The sequence below is a fragment of the Stegodyphus dumicola genome, chromosome 11 (genome assembly GCF_044657685.1).
Source record: "Stegodyphus dumicola isolate Sdum_Otavi_A_Nest chromosome 11, ASM4465768v1".
Lineage (NCBI taxonomy): Eukaryota > Metazoa > Arthropoda > Arachnida > Araneae > Eresidae > Stegodyphus > Stegodyphus dumicola.
The window spans coordinates 167,105,278-167,123,391 of NC_140778.1; the positions used below are offsets into that span (position 1 = coordinate 167,105,278).

Below are 18,114 nucleotides of genomic sequence, written 5' to 3' on the forward strand. Positions count from 1 at the left end.
GCCAGGACGTCTGCCTCCTCTCGCATCTGCAATGATGTCTTCGCTTCCCGCTCCCGGAATTCGCCTCCTTCGGAAACGCTCACTGCACCGCTCGTGCCTCTTACTTCGGCTCCATCCTTACCTTCTCCTGGCTCCATCCCTGCTACCAGTGCCCCTTCTTCAGAATCCCCAGTGTGTCACCACACAAGATCACGTGCTGCTGCTGGACACTCCTGCTCGCACACTTCTCCGACCAAGTCTCCTGTTGCTGCCAACACGCGGGTTGCTCGATCTGCCACATCTACTTCTCCTTCGGGTAGTCCTACAGTTCGTTCGCCGTCCTCTGCGATCTCTGCTGATGAAACTCCTAGTGCTTCCTCCTCTCCTGTTCCTGCTCCTGCAACTTCTGGCGACTGAGCGTCTCTCCTGCTTTCCGACGAATCTGCTTCTAGGCGGGGGTCTCCTTCACGCCCGGATTCTGGTATTTCTCCTATTGCTGCTGTGCCCGCGTCTCCTGGTGTCTCCACTTGCTCTTCTCCGGTTGACTGTCCAACGTGTGGTAAGTCGTTCCTCAACAAGAGACAGCTACGCTTTCACCGCTTCCGCCGTCATCGCCTTGCTCCTCCTCCCGCCTCTCCTGGTGCTGCTGACTTTACTTCCACTGGCCATCCGCAGCTCCCGTCTACTTCTCTTCAAACCTCACCGCCTCCTTCCAATGCTCCATCTTCAGGCGCTCCTATTCCTTCTACTACGTGCCGCGAGGGTACCACGCTCCATCTCGTCTTTCCTGTAAGCGATGTCTTCACGTGCACAGAGCCCAATTGCAGCCTCCTGTTCCGCTCCAACTCCTGGTCCTGCATGAAGACATCCCTCACCAGACACCTTCTCCAGGAACATCTGACCCCCATTTCTTCATGCAAGAAATGGTGCAGCCTTTGCAACTCCCGGCTTGCCAACAAGGTTTCTGTCCATGCCTGTTTCCGCACCTCGCCTCCCGTCATCTCCACTGGTGGCTCTTTCCGCTGGAAGTGTACAGTTTGTCCGTTCTCGTGTCCTTCCCGGAAAGGGTTATTCAACCACTCCGAATTCCACCGGCGTGCTGAGAGGAACTCTTCTATTGACCACAACATTCATCTTCCTGCTCCTGTGCCTCAGCGACAGCGCCGTAGACAGCCGCACCCTCCACCTGGTGCCTCTTCTTCACCCGCTGACGTGTCCTCCAGATCTCCGGCTACGTCCGCTCCAGCTCCTCCTGTGACTTCTTTGGACGCTCCTTCTTCACCTGCTCCAGTCCCATCTCCTTGCTCTTCCGATTCGTCTCCTGCTGTATCGGCCTCTCACTCCCTGCCACCTTCTCCTCCCGACGTCTCCAGGGCTACTCCTGATGCTCCTCGTCCAGGGCTTCTTCATCCCTCTTCGGCCGCTCATCCTGCTCCTGTGTCGACTTCTGCCTCACCTGCTGCCTCCTCCTCCCGTGCTGTTGTTCCCCCTGATTGCCTCGTCTCTGCATCTCCTCCCTCCTCTTCGTCATCTGCTGATGACACACAATCTTCTGCCGTCTTCCCCACTTCCGAGTTTCCTGATGTCGACCTTCATGAGGTTGTCCCCGTTGTGGCCGCTGATGACCCTGCTCGTATTCCTCCTGCAGACGAAATTCCGGTCACTGAGCCTCCTCTCCTGAACTTCTGGGATTCCCTGCATAGCTTTTCTTCTGGGACTACTGACGATGATGCTTGGGACTCCTTTGAGGCCTGCCTTCTGAACGTCACGGAGTCTGACTCAGAAATTGTCAAGCTCCCTCCTCCTTCTCCTCCTGTGCCTGGTTCTCCGCGCCCGGTCAACACCTCTAATCCTCGGGTCATTCAACGTTTATACCGGAGAAATCGTCGCAGAGCCATCCGTCTCCTTTCCTCTGACAGCTCTCCTCCTTGCTCCATTCCTGCAGAAGAGATCGCCCTCGAATTCTCCTCAAGGTACTCCGCCAGAGACTCTGACTCATCTATCTTCACTACCTGTATCCCGGAACGTCCTCCTCTCGATTTGTCTCCTTTCTCTCCTGCCGAGGTTCTTGCCAAGCTTCGCTCCTGTGAGAACTCTGCGCCCGGCCCTGACCGCCTCTCGTATGCCCACTGGCGAGAGGCTGATCCAGACTGCAAGATCTTGAGTGAGATATTCAACATCTGTCTTCGCTTCCGGCGTGTTGCGTCCTCATGGAAATCTTCCCGTTCGTTCCTCATCTTCAAGAAAGGGGACCCATCGCTGATTGACAACTGGAGGCCAATTGCCCTCAGTTCTTCAATTGCTCGCCTTTTCTCTGGATGTCTAGCGAAACGTCTCACGCACTGGTTATGTGACAACGAGATTCTCCACCCCTCACAGAAAGGATTCATGCCGCACGATGGGGTTCTTGAGCACAACTTCATCGTCCAGCAGCGGTTCCAGCTTGCCCGTAGGACGAAGTCTGAGCTCTGTCTGGCCTCTCTCGACATTGCCAACGCCTTTGGCTCGGTCCCGCACTCTGCGATCTTCACTGCACTACTCACGTCTGGTGTCGGGGAGGACTTCGTCTCCTTAATCCAAGACCTCTACAGGAATTCCTCTACCTGCTTCCTCTCTTCCGACGGTGTTTCTGGCCCTGTTGACATCAATGCCGGTGTTCGTCAGGGGTGTCCCTTGAGCGGCCTCCTGTTTAACCTGGCCATTGATCCTGTTCTCCGCTCTGTTGGCTCTTCTCCTTCCTCGCCTCGTGTCCTCGCCTTCGCCGATGACGTCCTCCTGCTCGCTCCTTCTCCCTACGTTTTTCAGGATGACCTGGATCGCATTTCTGACGTCTTCTCTCGTCTTGGTCTTCAGCTTAATCCCGGTAAATGCCACACACTTCACCCTGATGCTTCTCGCCCTGCTAGAGTGCGTTCGACCGTCTTCTACCTGGATGGCATCCCTATCCACGCCCTTGGTGATGGTGATCACTTCCGTTTCCTCGGGAAACCCGTGGGCTTCCACCTTCCACCTGTCCGTGTGCAGCTACGTGATTTCTTGATCCTGGCTAAGAAGATTATGGACTCGAAGCTCGCTCCGTGGCAACGCCTGGATGCAATGAAGACTTTCTTTTTTCCCTCTCTCCTCTTCTTCATGAGGACTTCGCAGCACGCTAAGGGAGACTGGAAGAAGATTGACGATTTTCTGCGTCCTGCCCTCAAGAAGACCCTGAATCTTCCTCCCGAGGCATCTAACAATTATCTTTATGGCCTTTCCGGCAAAGGTGCCCTTGGCATTCCACTCGCTGCGGAGGATTCAGACATCTCTGCCGTCGACTCTGCCTTCAAGCTGCTCTGCGCTAGAGATCCCTTTGTTCGTGCTTCCGCCTGGGATGATCTGACCTCCTTCGTCCGTGCACGCATCGGATTCGCTCCTTCTCCTGAGTTAGTGGCACAGTTCCTGTCTGCTTCGGACGAGGCTCCCTTTGCCGCCTCTTGCAATTCCATCTCCTCTACGTGGTCTGCCGCAAGGTCCGCATCTCGGCGCCTCAAGATTGTTTGGACTATCGATGCTGGTGGGTCTCCCTCCATTTCCTGTGGTCCTAACACCATCTTCCCGAGCCAGAAGCACACCATCTTCCGGGCTTTCCGGACCGTATGACGGGCTACCCGTATTAGTGACCTGTCCCTCCTCCCGAACCAGGGTAAGGCCATGGAATGTGTTGCCGTCTCGCGCTCGAGCTCGCACTTCTTCAGAGAGGGGTCCTTCACGCGCTTCGCGGACTGGAGATTTGTTCACCGTGCCAGGCTGAACCTGGTACCTCTCAATGCCTGCAAGCCCTGGGACCGTTCACGCCGTGGATGTCGCCGTTGCAATTTCAGTGAAGAAACGCTCCCACATGTCCTCAACCACTGTATGCGTTATTCTTCCATTTTCCAGCGGCGTCACAATGCTGTGGTTGAACGGCTGAAGAAGGCCGCGAGTGGGCGCTGGGATGTGCCCTTCTGCAACCAAGTCTTCCCTGGTTCTTCTCTCCGCCCCGATCTGGTTCTTCGCAAAGGCTCCTCCGCTCTGGTAATCGACGTCACCATCCCGTTCGAGAATAGGCTTGCTGCTTTTTCTTCCGCCAGAGAGGAGAAGATTTCCAAGTACCGTCCGGTTGCTGAGCTGCTCAGGAAAGACTACACCGATGTTCAGATTCATCCCATCATCATTGGATCTCTCGGCTCTTGGGACGACAAGAACGATAGAGTGCTACGCAGGCTGTGCAGCAACAAATACGGAAACCTTTTGAAGAAACTCGCAGTTAGCGAAACTATTAAATTTTCTAGGGACGTGTATGTTGAGCAACTCACTGGGGTAAAACAGTCCTAATTAAGCACTGTTGGACTCAGTGACAGCTTGTCAGGATGCGGTCATGGGACAACTCTTGTATAAAGGACTTTCACAGTTATGCAAATTTTGTAAATATTGTAAATATGTACATATTTCTCACAACAAATAAATATGAAACCTAAAATCGCACTGTGTGCGTTGTTGGTATAGCATGCCATGGTCTTACCAACACTATGTAAAATGGCAAGAAACATTTGTTAATAAAAATTTTCTGTTCTTATCAGCTTAATATCTGATACGACGTCGACATGACGTCAAGATATTAAACTAATTTTTGCAGATAGGCTTGTGGTTAGGAATTTATACCGCCCTCGCCACGGGTTGGCCTGCTATGGCACTACTTGCAGGATACGGCCCACAATATATCCAAAAAGCAGAAACTTCACTCACCCACTGCATCCTCAGGAAAACGTCCTTTTAAAATGGCCTCTTCAAATTTCAGAAAACCGAAGGTCTGACAACATCATACCTTTGTACGAGTGTGCGGCGACCTGCCTTTTTTTAACTTGCTATTGCTCGGGCCCCTCGTTCTTTTCCTCGGAATGGGAACATTCTGGAGCCTCGGGTTTAACCCTCGTTCTTTTCAGTGTCAAGTTCTGGTTTCTGTAAATACGAAGTTTTATTCGTATTTACAGAAATCCCATAAAATCCACATTTTTTTTCCCGTACTGTTAACAACTTACTCATTCTGTCTGACTGATTGAAGGAAGATCGGCCTCGAAATATCACTCAAATTTCATTTGCAGTAACATTTTTGTCTCATTTCATGTAAGTTTGAGAGAATTCCTATTCACATTTGCCAGATCTTTCCCACTACAGCGCGCGTATACACATTGCTTCTTTCAACACACGAGCCTTTTTATTGTAAATAACTCTCAAAAGGGTGTAAAATGTTTGTAGGCACACTGCAGCAACAAAGATTTTTCTGTCTGTTTCCTAATGTTTTGTTTGTCTCTGTATGATTTCTAAACGCCAGCTAATTGTAATGGTCTACAATTATTGTTAAGGTTTGTTGTATTTATGTTTTTATTCATTCATTCATTTATTTTGTTGGCACATTAATATTAACAAACGGGAAAATGCCAATAGATGGCTGCACTATGCAGGAAGCAGTTTATTCTGAGTTTTGAGATGGATTGCCCGCCACTAGTGTGGAAGTGTAGAATACAAAGTAATCATTAATTGTAAATTAAAAAGTACTGTTTTATTGTACATATTACAAATTAATTTGTAAAGTGTTTTTTGTAATTTTTCTGTTTGTTTAATTGTTTTAAGTTCCTAATATTTCACTCTGTGTTTTCAAGTGCAACGTTTGAACTGAAGAGAGAGAGTATCTCTGAGTTGGAAACCATGTGCTGGACTGTGCATGTCGAGTTTGTGTCAATCAAACTCTGGCATTATGTAATGCAGTTTTGGCTGATAAATTTTACTGTCTCAATATTTGTTTAATCACAAAAAATAATTTCTTCCCAAGCATGGGCATTCGATAACTCCAGGAATATTTATTTATTTATTTTTGGTTTTGCTATTTTTATTGCCTTTGTAATTACATTTGTTTTATATTCACCTGCAGTGAAGAATGAGATTTTTCGGAGGAGGAAGCTACTCCAGAGAAATGAACACTTTCATGAATATTTCATTGTCCTCTTTTCCCATCTGAAAAAAAATTGAGAAAATACGAGAATATTATGTTGCATGGTGCATAAGCTTATAAAAGCTGGAGGAAAACACCGGAATTCAGTTGTTTACTTACTGCTGTTATTGACTGTAGCGATTTCGCGTTGAGATCGGATTAACTTTTTCTACTTTGAATTTTGTTCCGGCCAACGTTTCCGTAAAACGTCCAATATAACTACTGTAAGTTATTGCGATATTGTAGAAATATCTGTGAGGATATTTCAGCATTGTGGTTCATTTGCTGTAGTAAGAATAAAATTTGCAATTGAATTTTGAATGAAATGAACTTTTGACGTCCTTGGCTTTTTAAAACTAGCCCCGCCCAAGGAGGAGGGGACTGACGCCTCCAGAATGGGAACATTAGAAAGGACCGCAAAATGATCCACTTGACTAGACAGAAATTGGTCATCCTTGTACACCTCATTTTTTGTAACACAGGAGGAGGATGAAATAACGACATATCATAAAAACCCCCCAAGCAGCACTCGCTAACCTGAGTCTTCTGCACCCCCTTCTCCCCCTGCACGAATGCTCAGGACTTTTGAAATATGAAAAATTGAAAGTGAATTCATCACGCCAGAGAATTCTGCATCGCTTCTCGGCCTTTTGGCTAAGATCAAAGTGTAGTATCTGTTCTTATCAGCTTAATCTGACGTCTTATTTTGTTCTTTTTTCAGATTTCCAGACACCATGCTGATGGAATAGTTTACTCGTCTGGTGGACGGAGCTGAAAGCGGAGTCGAGGTGGATCCTACGTAAGTTTTGCTTTCTTTCTCTCTCTCTCTCCTCTTCCATTGACGCTTGATGGTTCGAATACGTTCTTTACTTGCGTTCAATGGGGCCCTTTCACCTGTGAGCGTGCAGGTTGCCTGTGAGCGAGCAGGTTCTTTCCCGTCTACACTGTTTATACTGCTTGCAGTATATTTCGGTGCTGCGCGGGGCCTAACTTTTTCTTCTCCCTTCTTACTGCTTCGGCTGTTTTTCAGTCGTCCCTAGTGAGAAATGGTTTCTTTTCTGTCTTCTCGCTTTTCATTTCAGAAATACTCCGTTTACGGTGTCTTTCCTGTTTTGATAAGCCCTGAAACTTCCTTTCCGCTGCCTCACTCGTCCGGGTGGGCGTGGCTTCGACTTTACTCTCTCCCTACTTTTCCTTCCTTCTTCTTTTGCTCTTTCCCTCGTTTTCCTCCTTCTTCTTTGGCTCTTCCCTCCTTTTCTTTTCCTCGTTCTTATCTTCCTTTCTTGGGTCCACCAAAAGCCCCAATTGAAGCTCCCCCGCTGCCTCACTTTGATCTTGCCAATTGGATAATTTGCTAGTTATTTGTGTTACTGTTTCTTTAGTTTTTTCAGCTATGTCTGATCCTGCGTCAGCGCATCAGATCATTTTGCCAGAGAGGCCGCCTCGCCTTCCTTCTCCGACTACTCCTGGTCTCCCTCCGATGCCAGCTGTCCTTGGTGGACTGCCACAGAGTGCTGGATGCCCCGATGGATCGCTGGACACGACGCCACGCAGACCTCTGAGCCATTTGCCCGCTTCTGGTCACTCCTCCGTGATGACAACGCGGTCTGGTAGTCTTCACCCTGCTCCTGCTCCACGTCGCCACATCTCTGCCGCTGCTGTTCCCTCTGGTCCTCCTCTGCTGAGAAGTGGTTCCCTGTGCCATATGCTCTCCATCATCTCTGCCAGGACGTCTGCCTCCTCTCGCATCTGCAATGATGTCTTCGCTTCCCGCTCCCGGACTTCGCCTCCTTCGGAAACGCTCACTGCACCGCTCGTGCCTCTTACTTCGGCTCCATCCTTACCTTCTCCTGGCTCCATCCCTGCTACCAGTGCCCCTTCTTCAGATTCCCCAGTGTGTCACCACACAAGATCACGTGCTGCTGCTGGACACTCCTGCTCGCACACTTCTCCGACCATGTCTCCTGTTGCTGCTGACACGCTGGTTGCTCGATCTGCCACATCTACTTCTCCTTCGGGTAGTCCTACAGTTCGTTCGCCGTCCTCTGCGATCTCTGCTGATGAAACTCCTAGTGCTTCCTCCTCTCCTGTTCCTGCTCCTGCAACTTCTGGCGACAGAGCGTCTCTCCTGCTTTCCGACGAATCTGCTTCTAGGCGGGGGTCTCCTTCACGCCCGGATTCTGGTATTTCTCCTATTGCTGCTGTGCCCGCGTCTCCTGGTGTCTCCACTTGCTCTTCTCCGGTTGACTGTCCAACGTGTGGTAAGTCGTTCCTCAACAAGAGACAGCTACGCTTTCACCGCTTCCGCCGTCATCGCCTTGCTCATCCTCCCGCCCCTCCTGGTGCTGCTGACTTCTCTTCCACTGGCCATCCGCAGCTCCCGTCTACTTCTCTTCAAGCCTCACCGCCTCCTTCCAATGCTCCATCTTCAGGCGCTCCTATTCCTTCTACTACGTGCCGCGAGGGTACCACGCTCCATCTCGTCTTTCCTGTAAGCGATGTCTTCAGGTGCACAGAGCCCAATTGCAGCCTCCTGTTCCGCTCCAACTCCTGGTCCTGCATGAAGAGATCCCTCACCAGACACCTTCTCCAGGAACATCTGACCCCCATTTCTTCATGCATGAAATGGTGCAGCCTTTGCAACTCCCGGCTTGCCAACAAGGTTTCTGTCCATGCCTGTTTCCGCAACTCGCCTCCCGTCATCTCCACTGGTGGCTCTTTCCGCTGGAAGTGTACAGTTTGTCCGTTCTCGTGTCCTTCCCGGAAAGGGTTATTCAACCACTCCGAATTCCACCGGCGTGCTGAGAGGAACTCTTCTATTGACCACAACATTCATCTTCCTGCTCCTGTGCCTCAGCGACAGCGCCGTAGACAGCCGCACCCTCCACCTGGTGCCTCTTCACCCGCTGACGTGTCCTCCAGATCTCCGGCTACGTCCGCTCCAGCTCCTCCTGTGACTTCTGTGGACGCTCCTTCTTCACCTGCTCCAGTCCCATCTCCTTGCTCTTCCGATTCGTCTCCTGCTGTATCGGCCTCTCACTCCCTGCCACCTTCTCCTCCCGACGTCTCCAGGGCTACTCCTGATGCTCCTCGTCCAGGGCTTCTTCATCCCTCTTCGGCCGCTCATCCTGCTCCTGTGTCGACTTCTGCCTCACCTGCTGCCTCCTCCTCCCGTGCTGTTGTTCCCCCTGATTGCCTCGTCTCTGCATCTCCTCCCTCCTCTTCGTCACCTGCTGATGACACACAATCTTCTGCCGTCTTCCCCACTTCCGAGTTTCCTGATGTCGACCTTCATGAGGTTGTCCCCGTTGTGGCCGCTGATGACCCTGCTCGTATTCCTCCTGCAGACGTAATTCCGGTCACTGAGCCTCCTCTCCTGAACTTCTGGGATTCCCTGCATAGCTTTTCTTCTGGGACTACTGACGATGATGCTTGGGACTCCTTTGAGGCCTGCCTTCTGAACGTCACGGAGTCTGCCTCAGAAATTGTCAAGCTCCCTCCTCCTTCTCCTCCTGTGCCTGGTTCTCCGCGCCCGGTCAACACCTCTAATCCTCGGGTCATTCAACGTTTATACCGGAGAAATCGTCGCAGAGCCATCCGTCTCCTTTCCTCTGACAGCTCTCCTCCTTGCTCCATTCCTGCAGAAGAGATCGCCCTCGAATTCTCCTCAAGGTACTCCGCCAGAGACTCTGACTCATCTATCTTCACTACCTGTATCCCGGAACGTCCTCCTCTCGATTTGTCTTTTTTCTCTCCTGCCGAGGTTCTTGCCAAGCTTCGCTCCTGTGAGAACTCTGCGCCCGGCCCTGACCGCCTCTCGTATGCCCACTGGCGAGAGGCTGATCCAGACTGCAAGATCTTGAGTGAGATATTCAACATCTGTCTTCGCTTCCGGCGTGTTCCGTCCTCATGGAAATCTTCCCGTTCGTTCCTCATCTTCAAGAAAGGGGACCCGTCGGTGATTGACAACTGGAGGCCAATTGCCCTCAGTTCTTCAATTGCTCGCCTTTTCTCTGGATGTCTAGCGAAACGTCTCACGCACTGGTTATGTGACAACGAGATTCTCCTCCCCTCACAGAAAGGATTCATGCCGCACGATGGGGTTCTTGAGCACAACTTCATCGTCCAGCAGCGGTTCCAGCTTGCCCGTAGGACGAAGTCTGAGCTCTGTTTGGCCTCTCTCGACATTGCCAACGCCTTCGGCTCGGTCCCGCACTCTGCGATCTTCACTGCACTACTCACGTCTGGTGTCGGGAAGGACTTCGTCTCCTTAATCCAAGACCTCTACAGGAATTCCTCTACCTGCTTCCTCTCTTCCGACGGTGTTCCCTCAGGGGGCTCACTTTTGTGAGTACGGGTGTGGCAATCCCGAGGTACCCTAGCCCTTCAGGGGATCATCTTCTTGGTGAGACGGGTGTCACGATCCTGGAGCCCCAGTGATCTATCCTCTTTTCCGTCTCCTCTCCTCTTGGCTAGATCTTTTTCCCTTCCCTTCTCCCTTGTGGTTTCTCTCTACGGAGTTTGGGGCTCGTCACGAGAGGCTGGAACAGACCTTGTTTCTAGTTTTCAAGTGGGGAGAAAACTGCCCACGTGTTTGCCGTGCGTGGAGACCCGTGTCGCTGGAAAGGAGGGTCCTGGTAGTTGAGGGGCGAGGTACTGTCCCCAACACACTGCTTTGGCCTCTGCTTCAGCTAAACGGGAGGCACCTTAGTCGTCCTCACGGGTGTCAATCGGCTGGTCACTAGTCCTTGTGTCAGTGGCTTGGGGTCAAGCTCTCGGGAGTACCTGCTTTCGGGAAAGCCGACTGTGGGGCTTCAGTTTGCGTATAGGTCCGGCTAGCCCTAACACAGGAATCTGTGTTCCCTTGTTGGGCTCCGTGGTGGGCGGGGCCGTCGGACCCGAATCTTTATTCTTTCACTATGGCTTCTCATATTTACTTAATAAAAGATTTCGAGGTAACTCCAGTCACTCAAGTCAATCCTGTCACTCAAGTCACTCAACCTAGTTCTGAAACTTCTACTCCTAAACCAGTCACTCAACCTAGTTCTGAAACATCTACTGTTAAACCAGTCATTCAACCTATTTCTGAAACGTCTACTGCTAAACCACTCACTCAACCACTCACTCAACCTCTCACTCAACCTACTTCTGAAAAGTCTACTGCAAAAAAATTACGTACAGATACAAATGAAAAAAATCATAACAATATTCCCCGTTTCCTAGTCATCTCTAGTCCTTCTGGCGAAATGCATAAGATGTCTCCTTTCGTAATAAACAAATACATCCAGTCCTGTATTGGTGAGCCGAGAAATATAAAGCGTCTCCGCTCCGGAGACCTGCTTATTGATACAACCTCAGCCACCCAGTCTGCTTCTTTACTTCAGATAACTAAACTTGGGCAAGCGAATGTGACTGTAACACCACATAAGTCACTCAACTATTGTCGGGGTGTAATCTCAGAATTCGACCTTCTGTATGTTTCTGAAGAAGAGATCGCTTCTGAGCTCTCCGAACAAAATGTCTGCGGTGTAAGGCGGATCAAGATGCGTAAAGAAGGTAAGTTGATAGACACGAAACACGTGATCCTTACCTTCAACACGCCTGATCTGCCTAAGAATATTAAGGCCGGATATCTAAATATTCCTGTAAGACCTTATATTCCAAACCCTATGCGATGTTTCCAATGCCAGCGTTTCGGCCATTCTAAGACGTCTTGTCGTGGCAGCCTTACATGCGCCCGATGCTCACAGATTGGCCACGATTCTGAAAATTGTACGGCTGCGCCTCTTTGTATAAATTGCAAGGGTGAGCACCCAGCATTTTCACGCCTCTGCCCAAAATGGAAATTGGAAAAAGAAGTGCAGACAGCAAAGTTTACGAGGAACATCTCATATGCCGAAGCCAGAAGATTAGTCCAGAGCTCACAGCTTCGACCAAATACATCATACGCCAGTGCTGTAAAATCATCTCGTACAGTCGCCACCCAAACATCAATAGGCACACAGACCCTAGCAAATAAAACCCATCCGTCTACATCCAACAAGCAAAAAGAAAATGCAACCCATATAGTACAAAAGAAAGAAACAGTTATTCAAAGTAAGCCCAAAACTTCTACACAGAAAATATCCAATAAAAATAGAAGTCACAGCAATAGCTCTTTTGATGAGATGATTTCTGAATCTGCGGATTCAGACTTTATGGAAGTAGAAGAGGGTCTAGAAGTTCCCAGGCATCTACTTCCACGAAAAACAAAAGAACAGCACAGAAAAAACAAAAACCATTCATAATGGCCACCCTTATGTCATGGAACTGTCGCGGTTTCCACCGAAATTTCCTTGACATCAAATCTATAATAAATGTGTATCATCCTGTGTGCTTAGCAATACAGGAAACAAATTTGAAACCTGAACACCATGCAAAACTTCGGAGGTTTTCTTTCGTCAGGAAGGATAACATTGCAGGTGAGCGTGCCAGTGGAGGTGTAGGTCTCCTCTCCTCACTGGATTATCCCTCAAATGTACTTCCTTTGACGACATCCCTCCAAGTTGTCGCTACTGAAATAAATTTTGATATTATTGTTTCATTTGTTTCTTTGTATTTGCCTCCAAATGAGCACATTTATCAGCAAGATTTAAATAATCTAATAGAGCAGCTGCCTGAGCCTTTTATCATAATAGGAGATTTTAACGGCCATAGTCCACTCTGGGGAAGTAAAGATACAAATTGCCGAGGAAGACAAATAGAGCAGATGATCGAAGATCATAGCCTTTGTCTCCTAAATAATGGGCAAGATACGTACTTCCATGAGCCTTCAAGGACATTCCACGCTCTCGATCTTGCCATCTGTTCACCATCTCTGTTGCCATTTTGCACTTTTAGTGTCGGAAATGACCTGTACAACAGCGATCATTATCCTATTTTTGTGTCTCTTGCACGAAGAGGAGCAAACCCCGTGTCGAGAGTCCCTCGTTTTATCCTGGACAGGGCAGACTGGGAACTCTTCTCTTCCGTTGCAGAGCTGACAGAGGAAATGGTAGAAGGTGTGCATATCGATGACGCTGTTGAAGCTGTTACTAATACTATTATTCAGGCAGCTATGCTTTCGATTCCTAGAACATCAGGAAAAACACAAAAATATTCGAAACCATGGTGGAATCGCGACTGTCATGAAGCACTGAAAAAACAGAAAAAAGCATGGGGTATTTTTCGTAGATATCCTACTCTGCGAAACCTCATAGCTTTTAAAAGAGCCAAAGCAAATGCACGGAAAGTAAGAAGGCAGAGCCAGAGGGATTCCTGGATTTCATATGTGTCCTCAATAACATCCTCTACACCTAGTAAGCGGGTTTGGGAAAGAGTTCGAAAAGCATGCGGAATGTACAAAGACCACTCACTTTCCTTTCTGGAAAAAGATGGCCGAGGGATTAGCTCCATAGAAGAAATTGCAAATACAATTGGTGAGACATTTGCTGCCGTTTCTTCCAGCCGAAATTACTCACCTGCATTTCTTTCTATCAAGCAACGCTCTGAGAAAAATCCCATCGCTTTCAACTCTTCCAACTTTGAGCCGTACAATAGAGACTTTACTATGGTTGAACTAAAGAGAGCTTTGTTGCAGACACATAGGTCTTGTCCGGGTCTGGATGGCGTGTATTATGAAATGCTAAAGCATCTGTCTTGTAAGTCACTGAGTGCCCTTCTCACACTTTACAATAGAGTGTGGAAGGAGCGTACATTTCCCAGTGCATGGAGGAGAGCTATTGTCATTCCTATTGCGAAGCCAGGGAAAGACCCGAGGAATCCCTCGAACTATCGGCCAATTGCCCTTACCAGCTGTGTTTGCAAACTGTTTGAAAAGATGGTAAACAGCCGCCTAGTCTACTTCTTCGAAAAGAATGATATTATATCGCCTTATCAGAGTGGTTTTCGAAAGGGAAGAACAACTGTAGATAACATGCTCCTCTTAGAGACATCTATTCGAAAAGCATTTGTAAGAAGAAGCCACCTTGTCTCGATATTCTTCGACATTGAAAAAGCTTATGATAAGGCATGGAGATACGGTATACTCCGGGATCTTCACGAGAGTGGCTTGCGCGGCAACCTACCAATTTTCATTCAAAATTTCTTGAACACTAGAACTTTTCAAGTAAGAATTGGCTCTGTTTTTTCGGATGTTTTTGAACAGGAAGAGGGTGTGCCTCAAGGCTGTGTGCTCAGTGTAACCCTGTTTAGTTTAAAAATAAATTCTGTACTAAAAGAACTTCCTCCCACCATCTTGGGATCTCTATATGTTGATGATCTGCAGATTAGCTGTCGAGGAGCAGACATGAGATATGTAGAGAGGCAACTGCAGATGGCTCTGATTAAGATCCAAGAATGGTCAGACAAACAGGGATTTAACTTTTCGAAACAGAAAACTGTCTGCGTGCACTTTTGTAGGAAGCGAGGTCTCCATCCTGAACCTGAGTTATACTTGAATGGTACAATTATTCCAGTTGCGCCTGAAGTAAAATTTTTAGGAGTGACGTTCGACCGAAAATTGACTTTCCTTTCTCATGTTTTAAACCTGAGAAAGAAGTGTCTAAAAACACTAAATATTTTAAAAGTGTTGGCGAACACCTCCTGGGGTGCAGAGCGTTGCTCCATGCTTCGCATTTACAGAGCGCTTATCCGCTCTAAACTGGACTATGGCTCAGTTGTGTATGGATCCGCTCGCTCATCTGTTTTGTTAAAACTGGATCCTGTTCACCATCAAGGTCTGCGGATTTGTTCAGGAGCTTTCAGGACTTCTCCTGTGCAGAGCCTATATGTTGACTGTAACGAACCATCACTTCATTTGAGGCGTGAGCAATTGTCCCTTTTGCAATATTTTAATACTCTATCTCAACCTGAACATCCCAATAAGCTGTGCTTACTTGATAATGAGTGTAACACATTATTTGAAACACGTCCATCCTGTGTTCCTACTTTCCCTTTAAGAGTTCGCCCTGTCATTGAGGAACTCTCCCTCTCTGATATGCACCCCCAAGCAGTACAGAATTTTGAAATTCCACCTTGGGAAAATTCACGGATCCAGCTTCTTGATGTTTTTAAATATCACGTAAAGGCGAGCACTAACGAGATCGTTTACAGACAACTTTTCGCTGAGCACAGGCACAAATATAGCAGTTATTATCCGATATACACAGATGGATCAAAGTCAAATGATCATGTCGGGATGGCTTTTGTATTTGAAAATTACATAGAGGGCAGATGCCTGCACCATGCTTTCTCTGTCCTAACATCTGAACTAACTGCAATATATTATGCTCTTTTGTACATCTCAAAGCTCTGCCACAAAAAGTTCATAGTTTACACAGACTCGTATAGTGCTCTTAAATCCTTGGAAGCTTTTCCCAACGCTCAGAATCCTGTGGTAGTGGATGTTCTCAAAATTCATAGAAATTTAATGATACGAGGATATGAAATCCTGTACTGCTGGGTTCCCGGGCATACGGGAATAAAGGGAAACGAGCTTGCAGACATCGCTGCAAAATCTGCTGTCGAACTGTCCAGTCGCCTTATCCCTTTTAGAGACATCTGCTGTGTCATCAAGGGAAAGATACGAAAAAAATGGCAGCAAATTTGGGATGTTCAGCATCACAACAAGTTGAGAAACATCAAACCTAGAATTGAGCATTGGGATTTTGCTGGAAATCGTAAAGAGGACGTTCTTTTGACTCGACTCAGAATTGGTCATACCAGAGTCACACATAGCTATCTTCTTAAAGCTGAAAATGAGCCTGTTTTTTTAATTGTAATGTTTGTTTATCTGTTCGTCATATTTTAATTGAGTGTCAATGTTTTAATAGTCTTCGCCAGAAATATTTTAATAGCTGTGACTTACCTCTCGACCGTTTAATCGGAAGAGAGGTCAATTCTAATTTATTTTATTATTTAAAAGAGATTGGCTTTTATTACCAAATGTAATTTGTTTTGAAGACTGTGTCTTGAATGTTAATATGTGCTTTTAACTTGTTTTTATATGACTTCATCCTCTGGATTTGGTACATTTATCTACTTGTTTTTATTTATTGAATTTTAATGTCATCAATTGTAATCATCTCATCTTTTGTTTGGCGCGTCATAATCATCTCTGGTTTTTGCGCCATATTCACTCACTCACTCACTCACTCACTCTCTTCCGACGGTGTTTCTGGCCCTGTTGACATCAATGCCGGTGTTCGTCAGGGGTGTCCCTTGAGCGGCCTCCTGTTTAACTTGGCCATTGATCCTGTTCTCCGCTCTGTTGGCTCTTCTCCTTCCTCGCCTCGTGTCCTCGCCTTCGCCGATGACGTCCTCCTGCTCGCTCCTTCTCCCTACGTTCTTCAGGATGACCTGGATCGCATTTCTGACGTCTTCTCTCGTCTTGGTCTTCAGCTTAATCCCGGTAAATGCCACACACTTCACCTTGATGCTTCTCGCCCTGCTAGAGTGCGTCCGACCGTCTTCTACCTGGATGGCATCCCTATCCACGCCCTTGGTGATGGTGATCACTTCCGTTTCCTCGGGAAACCCGTGGGCTTCCACCTTCCACCTGTCCGTGTGCAGCTACGTGATTTCTTGATCCTGGCTAAGAAGATTATGGACTCGAAGCTCGCTCCGTGGCAACGCCTGGATGCAATGAAGACTTTCTTTTTTCCCTCTCTCCTCTTCTTCATGAGGACTTCGCAGCACGCTAAGGGAGACTGGAAGAAGATTGACGATTTTCTGCGTCCTGCCCTCAAGAAGACCCTGAATCTTCCTCCCGAGGCATCTAACAATTATCTTTATGGCCTTTCCGGCAAAGGTGCCCTTGGCATTCCACTCGCTGCGGAGGATTCAGACATCTCTGCCGTCGACTCTGCCTTCAAGCTGCTCTGCGCTAGAGATCCCTTTGTTCGTGCTTCCGCCTGGGATGATCTGACCTCCTTCGTCCGTGCACGCATCGGATTCGCTCCTTCTCCTGAGTTAGTGGCACAGTTCCTGTCTGCTTCGGACGAGGCTCCCTTTGCCGCCTCTTGCAATTCCATCTCCTCTACGTGGTCTGCCGCAAGGTCCGCATCTCGGCGCCTCAAGATTGTTTGGACTATCGATGCTGGTGGGTCTCCCTCCATTTCCTGTGGTCCTAACACCATCTTCCCGAGCCAGAAGCACACCATCTTCCGGGCTTTCCGGACCCTATGACGGGCTACCCGTATTAGTGACCTGTCCCTCCTCCCGAACCAGGGTAAGGCCATGGAATGTGTTGCCGTCTCGCGCTCGAGCTCGCACTTCTTCAGAGAGGGGTCCTTCACGCGCTTCGCGGACTGGAGATTTGTTCACCGTGCCAGGCTGAACCTGGTACCTCTCAATGCCTGCAAGCCCTGGGACCGTTCACGCCGTGGATGTCGCCGTTGCAATTTCAGTGAAGAAACGCTCCCACATGTCCTCAACCACTGTATGCGTTATTCTTCCATTTTCCAGCGGCGTCACAATGCTGTGGTTGAACGGCTGAAGAAGGCCGCGAGTGGGCGCTGGGATGTGCTCTTCTGCAACCAAGTCTTCCCTGGTACTTCTCTCCGCCCCGATCTGGTTCTTCGCAAAGGCTCCTCCGCTCTGGTAATCGACGTCACCATCCCGTTCGAGAATAGGCTTGCTGCTTTTTCTTCCGCCAGAGAGGAGAAGATTTCCAAGTACCGTCCGGTTGCTGAGCTGCTCAGGAAAGACTACACCGATGTTCAGATTCATCCCATCATCATTGGTTCTCTCGGCTCTTGGGACGACAAGAACGATAGAGTGCTACGCAGGCTGTGCAGCAACAAATACGGAAACCTTTTGAAGAAACTCGCAGTTAGCGAAACTATTAAATTTTCTAGGGACGTGTATGTTGAGCACCTCACTGGGGTAAAACAGTCCTAATTAGGCACTGTTGGACTCAGTGACAGCTTGTCAGGATGCGGTCATGGGACAACTCTTGTATAAAGGACTTTCACAGTTATGCAAATTTTGTAAATATTGTAAATATGTACATATCTCTCACAACAAATAAATATGAAAGCTAAAATCGCACTGTGTGCGTTGTTGGTATAGCATGCCATGGTCTTACCAACACTATGTAAAATGGCAAG

General features: G+C 48.3%; 2 pseudogenes; both read left to right on the top strand.

Moving 5' to 3' along the window:
- The first annotated feature begins 4,541 nt into the window (after window positions 1-4,541).
- On the top strand, window positions 4,542-4,717 carry LOC146994605 (U2 spliceosomal RNA; annotated as a pseudogene).
- Window positions 4,718-6,620: 1,903 nt separating this feature from the next.
- Window positions 6,621-6,722, top strand: LOC146994606 (U2 spliceosomal RNA; annotated as a pseudogene).
- Window positions 6,723-18,114: the final 11,392 nt, after the last annotated feature.